The sequence below is a fragment of the Capra hircus genome, chromosome 3, assembly GCF_001704415.2.
Source record: "Capra hircus breed San Clemente chromosome 3, ASM170441v1, whole genome shotgun sequence".
Taxonomy (NCBI): domain Eukaryota; kingdom Metazoa; phylum Chordata; class Mammalia; order Artiodactyla; family Bovidae; genus Capra; species Capra hircus.
The window spans coordinates 99548851-99558175 of NC_030810.1; the positions used below are offsets into that span (position 1 = coordinate 99548851).

Below are 9325 nucleotides of genomic sequence, written 5' to 3' on the forward strand. Positions count from 1 at the left end.
ATCACTGAAGAATTCTAACATTCTAGTCACTCCACTCCAGGGTGTCCAACTGCCCCAGGCCAAAGCCCCAAATCCCCATGGCACTCTCAGGGCAGATATTCCTCAGTCAGACCCGGGAAAATACCACTGCTCACTCTCGACTAGAATAAAGGACGATGGAATGAAATGACAGAAGTCCTTCTGTCTTCAAGCACAATGCAGTGTGGCAGAATGGAACAAACACTGCAACGGGACTTGGGAGGGAATTAGAGAGGTGAACTAATACTTATTAATCACCCACTACATTACAGCCACGAATACTGAATTTCAGACTAAGCCATCACTTCACTACTTCTGTGATCCGGAGTAAATCTCAGGTATTCCATCTGAAATCAGTGGGGGAGACTAAGAAAGGGGAACAGTCCCTCTTGTTCTCTGATTCTATTTCTACAAACATGATCACTCAACAAAAAATGTATTAGTTTTCAAAAGTCTTTTGCTCTGTTCCTCTCCAATCTACTCTCTCTATACCACTGACAAAATAATCTTTCTAGAACATGAAATTTTATCACCCAATGTTTAAAAACCCTTAAATGGCTTATCATTTCATGCAGCACAAGATAGAACGGTCCATGATCAGCCTTACCTACTTCTCCAGCATCATCCCTGACCTCCAACCCTGTCCTCCAACCATAATATTAATCACTACTTAAAAGTTACCTGAAGAAGTCTGGCTGTTTCGTTCCTTTAAGCATTTATTCATGCTGTTTTCTCGGCCTCGAGTGTACTTCTCTCTCTAATCTGTAGGGTACATCCTTAACTCATCTTTCAAGACTCAGCTCAAATATCATCTCTTCTGGGAGGCCCTTTCCAACCTCTGAACGTCCAAGGCAGAACTGCCCCCTACATACCTTTCTCACAACATCAATCACACTTCACTTCATCTATATATTGACACATCTATCTCCCACTAGACCCATAAACTCCCTGTAGGCAGAGACCTTGTCTGACTTATCTGTTTCCTCAGTGCCTAAGACAGTGCTTACAAGATAAGACACATTCAAAGGATTGATGGAGTAGGGAAGACAGGAATGGAAAAGATGAAAGGAGAAGGAAAAACTCGATTAAGATGGCCTGAATAGAGAACAGTAGTGCTTATCAGTACCACTCTCTGTGGCCTTCTGCTCTTTCCCTAAACTCTAGTCTTCAGAGAGCTTATTCAATTTCTTGGCTACAACTATCACAGCAATGTTAATGAACTCCAAACCCATACTTTCAAGCATTATTTACCCCCACCTCTCCACCAGCTAAGGCTCATCTCTAACAACTGGAACAGCTTTCATTTGGACATTTCATTGCCACTTTTTAAGTCCAAAACGTTTCCAATTGAGCTCATCATATTTCCCTAAGAAATGAGGAAACCTCCCCAACTTCTCTACTCCAGTCAACGTCTCAGAAACCCAGGCTTAAAACACCATAGTCACGCTTGATAGATCACTCTCCTTCATCTTCCACATCCAGTCCTCACTGATTTCAATTTTCCCTTCACAATGTTTTTTTCACTCTTTCCCCTCCACAACCCTAGCTCAGGTCTCATCACACCAGGTGCTCACCTCCCTTCCCTCCAAGCCAAGTCTATTTCCTGTTATCATCATTTTATGATCCTATAAAAAATTCTCAGTGGTTAACTGTTTTCCATCATTTAAAATCTAAACTTATACGCCTGACTTTTAAGACCCTCTATAAACACAGCTCCAAACCAACCTAACCATCTTTGTTTTATGACTATTCACTGCAACTCAGGTCAGTCTCATTACCGCCCCAAGAACACCCCAAGTACATCCCTGTTTCCAAGTTTTTGCCTGATCTCTCCAAGCTCCAAAATGAAATGATTTTTTTTGTTAATTGCTTCATCTTCATTCCCTGCACCTAATACAATTTTCTAAAGATCTGGAGTAAACTACAATTCCTCTGTGATATCACTCATAATTACCTGAGTATTCTTCTCCTCAAATACTTATGGTTTGAGATCTGTATTATGCAATTGATAATATGCTTTCATAGTTTAAAATTTTCTCTGGCATAAAGAGGCTCAGTAGGTATTCACCTCTTCCTATTCCCCTTACTCCCAACTGGACTATAAATTCCTCAAGGGCAAAAAATTATCATTTTTCCTGATTCTTCATACCACCTAATAGAACCAAATTCACAGCAAGTCACAAAAAATAATAGTTTAGTGGGGTCTCCTATGCAAAACTATTTCTTATAGTCTAAGGTATAAGACATAATTCTAAAAAACACAGTTACAAATAATCCAGAACTGCATAAATGAAACTGCCTGATTTTTCCACCTCTGAATTTTAGCTCAGAAATACAATCTCCTGACTTCAGTGGTAAATAATAATCCTGTGCCCATGACATCACAAGCACATAGTTTGGTAATGATTATGAGAAGGCTGGGGTAGGCAAGGATGAAGGAAAACAAGTCAAATGAAAGAACAAGGATGGAAGAACAGCTGTGTGATTTTTTTTTTTTTTTTGGTTTCCTTAAGCATGGACACATCGTCTTCCTTTTTCTCTTTTTTTCTTAAATTGGCCATATTTTCAACAAGTTTACTTCAGGAGGAAAAATCTAATGGATTTTCAAAGGAGCTAATACCTGCAGAGCCTTTACAAAGCTCAAAACCTTTGAAAAGGCCAGCTTAATCTTCAACAAGGCAGTATGATGCAACAGGACTCCTCCAGATATTGTGAGTAAAGACTTATTCAGAATGCAACATAGGCATCTTCTACCAATCGCTCTTAGCAATAAAGCAGACAGCTGAGAGGCCACATTGGACCCACACAGATTTTGAAAAGAAATCGGTCTTCATTAACAGACTCAGTGTAGCCCAGTCTTAATTATCCTTATATGGACTGTTCATTTTATGGATTTCTGTGGCAAAATTTTGAATTCAAGACTGATGGTTCTTGTCTATCAGTATATTTTCCTATCAGGTAATTCAGGTTTAGAGATAGAAATGCAAATTCATTCCATCAGTATGATCCCCAAACACTAAAATAAGTATGATCTTTAAAACAAGAAATTTCTTAAGCTCTGAATTACCTAAACTAGTGCTCCCTACAACAGCAGAGATAACTGAAAGTCAAGCGCACTTAACACTGTCCTTAACATAAGCTTGAAGAGAATCCAATCATAGCTGCACGACTGCCTCACAGGCTGGTACAATGTGAGACTGTAACAAGCAAGAGTTCAAAATAGTGAGTAAGGTGTGTGAATACAAAGACTTCTACAAGGAATCTTACATCTCCTGGCTGATCTCTTTAGGCCTGGATATTCCAGAAAAGAAGGAGAGTCACAATGTATTGGTGCTTGATGCCTTGTCCCTGAGTTCCTGGACCAGAGGGCTCACTACTTCTCACTAAATCCATCCTTTGTTCAAGGACCTACAATGACTCTATTGACCCTTTCATCAACACCCAACAGAGTCTGGCCTCTGAGTCCCCTCCACCCTCTCGCCTGCTCTACCCATGACTTGAGCAACCCACATTTTCTCTAGTCATTCTTATTTATTCTCCCCACAAACACAACTTAGTCATTCATACCATAACTGCACACTGTACATTCTATACTTTGTGCCCAGAAGATCTATTTCCTTTTACTCCCAACACAAAATAACTATTTCACTTACGTGCTCACATATATTATATAAATAAAGATGGAGAAGTAAATTGTCCAAGGTCACAGTAGAACCACGATTTGAACCAAGATCCACCTAACTCCATACCCCACGCATCATTATGACTCTAATCCATAACCTCCCAAGTCCATTTCAAATTTTCCTGATTCAAATCTTCTCTAATTAACCTCATTTGCACTTTACTTAAAATTTTCTAGTCTTCACGTATCCCATTTGTAGCACGTTAAATGTGGTTTTGTTTACATGCTTTTTCCTAAATGTTAAATCTTATAGTCTGCCTTCTCATTTATATACTGCCTTCCCCAACATCACCCTTCTCCCAAGGGCAAGAACACCTGTTTATTACATCTTTCTTACCTCCCCAAAGTCTGTCACTGGAGCTTGGAGACTATCTTATCCATAGGAGTGTTCAATCATTATTCAGTAAGGATTTATTACTTTAAAAAAATCAACTTCCTTCTTCTATCATACTGAAAAATCAACTAATTTCAGGCACTCATGAAAAAACTGTTCTGCATCTATATTCTAGTTATACCATCTATATTCTAGTTACACTGATTTTAATTATCTCACTTATCAGGGGCTGCTGAGTGGATTCCAGGCTGCCATTCCACAGCTCCTAAGCTTGCATGGGAAAGATACTACTGAAGTCACACTTCAAAGCATTGTTTCAGGATTTTTTCCCTGATGGAATGAGTGTCTGGGGTAAGGAGAAAAAGTGCTCCCTTACAATGTCCTCTTCCAGCATACTTAGCAGGCTTGAGACATTCAGGAGCTCTAAAACTTTAACAAGTGGCCCCATAACAACCTGAAAACTTATTTTTAATACTGAGTTATTCCATCATAATTCACTTAGTAACATATACTGAAACTCAAAATTCCAAACAAAGCCTTCTGAGAACTGAAAATAGTGATGGGCTGTCGGGCTGCCCTACACTTATTATAGGATTTTATTCACCATTTCAATCCCCACCACTAACCCCAACCCTGGGAATACTACAGGTAGTTCAACTGGGGCAAGTTGCTAAATACAGATATAAGCTCAATGTGCCAGATATCGTCACTAATAATGACACCAACTAACTCACAAATTAAAACAATTATTGATAGTCAACAGACTCTGGAACAGTGTGTGTAATTTTAAAAAATTAGATATTCCCTCCAAATTAAATCATTTTCAATAGGAGCCCCAAAGAAAGAGATTAAGGGGAAAAAGCGTCAGGAAAATTTCCAAGTTTCTGGCAACATAACTACATCAAAGTCCAACCAATAATTAACATCCATTACTGGTCAGCCTGCCTTATACAAGTCAGTATACAGACCTTTCTTTGGCAAAGGTTTACTTTTTTTTCACAAGGAAGTCTTTGACATTAAAGGAAAGGGATAAGTCAAAGTAGGCAACAACAACAACAAAAATGACAGTAGTTTGGAAACTATTTTCCTTCTTTCCTTCCTGCTTCAGTGCATACTGTCCAAAGCAGGTATCTGTTCAATTCTATTCATTCATGTTAATGGATGATTATCGGTAGAAAGGTGCTGATAATCCAAAATGGAAAAAATCTTAAAATAATCTATTTCAGTTTTGGAAAATCTTTTCAGTACGTTTAACTTCTCAATTACTCCTAGCATGACCTAATATGTGTATTCATTTGTAATCTCTAAGTACATAGTAACTGGCCACCAATTTAGGGAGGTGCTCCGAGGCATGCCGGGTAGCTAGTGGAAATTAGAACAGACTGGTACTCGGCTTCCCCGTGAACAACATCAATTTATTTTACAGTTCTGTCCAGCCATCAAAATATCAATAGACTAGCACAGCAGGTTGGTTATTAACCTTTAAAAGAAAGGCAGGGAAAAACAATGAGGACAAAGAGTATAATTGTTTGCCCATAATGTATTCATTTGTAAATTATGCACAGCCAATGTTTAATTACAAGTCTGATTCTCCCTAGCCACCCAGCATAAGTCCCTACTGTCTTCTCCGTCAAGAATGCAACCTCATTTATTAGGAAGGAAATCTTCTCTTTTAAAGTTAAGTAGTATAGAAAATGTTTTTAAAAGATTTAAGACTAGCTACCCTTATGGACCCACCTTCCTACTACTTCTTCCCTCTGTCCTTTCTCACTTTAGAAATAGGTTGAAAGACAAAGGGTTCCAGCGTCCTCTAACATCTAAATATACAGTACGATAAGTCAAAGACTAAACAATTACCCGTTTCTGATTTTATAGAAAGTATTTATACATATATGAACTACAAGTCAACTAATTTTTGCCTTTGCATTCATGAAAACTCCCTGAAGAGTTGGGGAGAATCTCTTATATAAAATCTATTTTAGTTTAATTTTTATATTTATTGTGCCGAGAGAAGCCACCTAGGTTCCAGAGACTACCTAAACACAGAGGGAGAGAAGAGTGAGAAAAAGAGAGAGGAAGACAGACAGAGAGGAGGGGAGAGAGACTCAGAGCGCTGGTCCTTGTGAGCTGACAAGCTAAAAATACGCCGGCCCAGTAAACAAATCCCATTCCATCCCGACCGGAGCCACACCGTTAACCTAGTAATTATGAGAAGAGGAGTGAGATCACGCAGCCCCCGGCTTACTCATCATCAGCTTCTAAAGTTTCCATCGGCTCATGGCAACTTTTTTTTTTTTTTCCAAAGTTCATAAGCCTGCCACAGAATCAATCTATCTCTTTATCACTCTCTTTCTCATATACACACTTCTTTTTCGCTCCCTTCCTCCATTACTGGACGCACCTCAGTTTAACTACCGATATGGCAGAACAGTTTGGTTTCTGCTCATTTTACTTTCGAGACTTTAAAATGAACTTTATCGTACTATAAAACTAGTAGCCGGCACTCCTAGCCACCTTAAAATTCCACCATCCCTCCCCGAAAGTCTAGCTGACAAGGAGAACCGTCCAAACTGCCCAGCACAGTTGAGGAAGGGAGGCCACGAACGGGGAAGGGGGCTGGGAAGGTGGGACGCAGGTGAAAGGGAGGTAACGGGAGAAAGGTTGGAACCAAGCAAGGAGCAGTCAGGGCGAGGAGGGGGTGCCGAAAGGAGACGGCTCCGCGTGAAATACAATCAGAAAGGAGAAGAGGGACAGTGGCGATCAGAGGGTCAGAGTTTGGGAGTCTGAAGAGGCGGGAGGGGCGGGAACAGACGGGGGAGGGCGACAATGCGGGGGCTCCGTTACCCTCGCGGCTCCTGGGGCAAGGCCCTAGGCCGGGGCGGAGCGCGGGGCCCGGCTGCCTCTCCTCATTCCTCGGCTGTGACCCAGGGGTCCGGCCGGCCCCTCCCCCGTCGACGATGGAGGCGGAGGCGTTGGCTGAGACTGAGACCGCGGCTGCTGCTCCGCACAGGATCAGGAGCTGGAGCCAGACAGGACTGATCTGGACTGGCTTCCCCAGTGGCTTTTTGCCTGCTCCACACTCGGTCGCCACTCGGACTCTGGGCTGCTGGTTCAGGATCGGTGGTTTTCGGCCGTCCGGCCGGAAACAAGCGCCAGTTTCCGGCCGGAGCTGGTTGGTGGTGACACCCAAGCGGCCCCCGAGCCTCCTCCCGCCCGCCCCGCCCGGCCCGGCCCGGCCCCGCCCCGTAACAGCCCCGCCCTGAGCGCCGCTCCCCGCGCTGTGACCAGTTTGGCGCTTGCCCCGCTCCTGAACCCGTGTTTTCCTGGCGGGTGTTCCTAAAGTCCCTGGTCTGGAGAGTTCCTGAGCCGGAGCTAGATGGGTACTGGGTGGACTCTTGAGACTTTGAGGTGTAGTCAGTTGGACACAGCCCTTTGGGAAGAAGCAGAAAGAGGCGGGGTAGTTCTAGAAAGGTGAGAGAGATGAAAATTCTCAGAGAACCAGAAGACTGAAATTCTAGTTACCCTACACGATCATTCTGGACTGACCTGAGAAAAAATAACAACGCTTCTTCCAGATCAGTCTCCACCCACTTATGCACTCTCTCTCCTTCACTCCTGTAGTGAACATGCTTTTCTCTATAAACACTCAATATTTATTTACTTGCACAACAATTATACCCTCTTGACATATCTACTTTAGAGAGCGGAGTCAAAACAAGTTATGTTGTGCTTTTTTGGTAACTCCTTTTAACAACAACTATGCTATCGCATAGTTCAGTTCACAAATATTGAGTCCCTACTGTGTACAAGGCATTGTGCTCATTGATATTGGGATCACAAAAACGTATAAGACATAATTCCAGGCATCAAGGGCCTTACACTTTAGTAAAACAGATAAAGTGAAAGTGTTAGTCGCTCAGTGATGTCCAGCTTTTTGCAATGCCATGGACTGTAGCTCACCAGGTCCCTCTGTCCATGGAACGCTTCAGGCAAGTGAGTAGCCATTCCCTCCTCCAGGGGAATCTTCTCCACCCAGGGATCGAACCGAGTTGCAGGCAGATTCTTTACCATCTGAGCCACCAGATAAGCCCATATTATATAAAGCAGAACTCACGTTAAGTGCTGTGTGAGGTAGGAGGACCTGTGGCTATGAGAACATAAGCCTTGCCTGGCACAGAGCAGACTTTCATATTTGTTGAGTCAATAAAATATTAGACAAACGTTGACTGTTTTAAATAAGAAGAGCTGTTTAATAACAACCTCTTTATGACAAACACAAAATAGGGCCACCCCCTGCTATAATCTGACCAAAGAAATGCTGAATTTTAATTCAGATTCCTAACGTTCTGGCAACTGGTTTGCATTTTCAAAATGTTGTGCCCATTTTAATTCAGTTCAGTCGCTCGGTCATGTCTGACTCTTTGTGACTCCATGAATTGCAGCACGCCAGGCCTCCCTGTCCATCACCAACTCCCGGAGTTCACTCAAACTCACGTCCATCGAGTCAGTGATGCCATCCAGCCATCTCATCCTCTGTCGTCCCCTTTTCCTCCTGCCCCCAATCCCTCCCAGCATCAGTCTTTTCCAATGAGTCAACTCTTCCCATAAAGTGACAAAAGTACTGGAGTTTCAGCTTTAGCATCATTCCTTCCAAAGAACACCCAGGACTGATCTCCTTTAGAATGGACTTTAGGCCTATTTAAAAACAAACAGTCGACTTTTCTATCCCCTGACTACTTTCTGAAGTCCTCAGATTCTAAAGGGAAGGAGAGGAGCATAGACACTTGAGAATTATCCAACTCAAGACCATAAAATTGACACTTGAAACAGGAAACTTCCTAGACAGCTATATCTCCTGGTAATACCCTAGGTTTAGATTTGAAGATTTTGAGCCTGGGACCAAGCTAAGGTCACAGCCACCCCCTTTGCCAGCTAGATCTGAAGTAGGAGGAAAGGTCCACAGATGAGGAGTCTCAAAAATCTAAAGCTGTCTTGTTTCACTAAGGCCCTCCCAGGACCAGGTTATGCCCATCGGTTAACTATGTCTTTCTAGTCTTAACTCCACTACCACAGACTTGTTAGGACCAGGTATGGGGTTCAAAGTCACGCTCCACCCTCAGTACAAGGCCGAATTTTACTTTTGGCAGTGTCTATGAAAAGTTTCCAAACTTGAAAGCTGGGCCAAGTTGCTAGTCAAACTCATTTAAGTGACCACACTTTACAGCCTTGTCTGGAAGTTTAGGGGCCAGGAAGTGATGAAGTTGCAGTTGCTTTGTGCCTGTTTCTTGCTC

The 9325-nt window shown here is 42.4% G+C and overlaps 1 protein-coding gene across 1 annotated transcript in view; it reads right to left on the minus strand.

Annotated features, from left to right (window-relative positions):
• OTUD7B (OTU deubiquitinase 7B) overlaps window positions 1–7174 on the minus strand; it is a 57727-nt gene extending 50553 nt beyond the window's left edge. Inside the window, exon 1 of the mRNA XM_018046024.1 lies at window positions 6879–7174. The gene's annotated coding sequence lies outside the window, so the exon portion shown is untranslated. The remainder of the gene's footprint in view (window positions 1–6878) is intronic.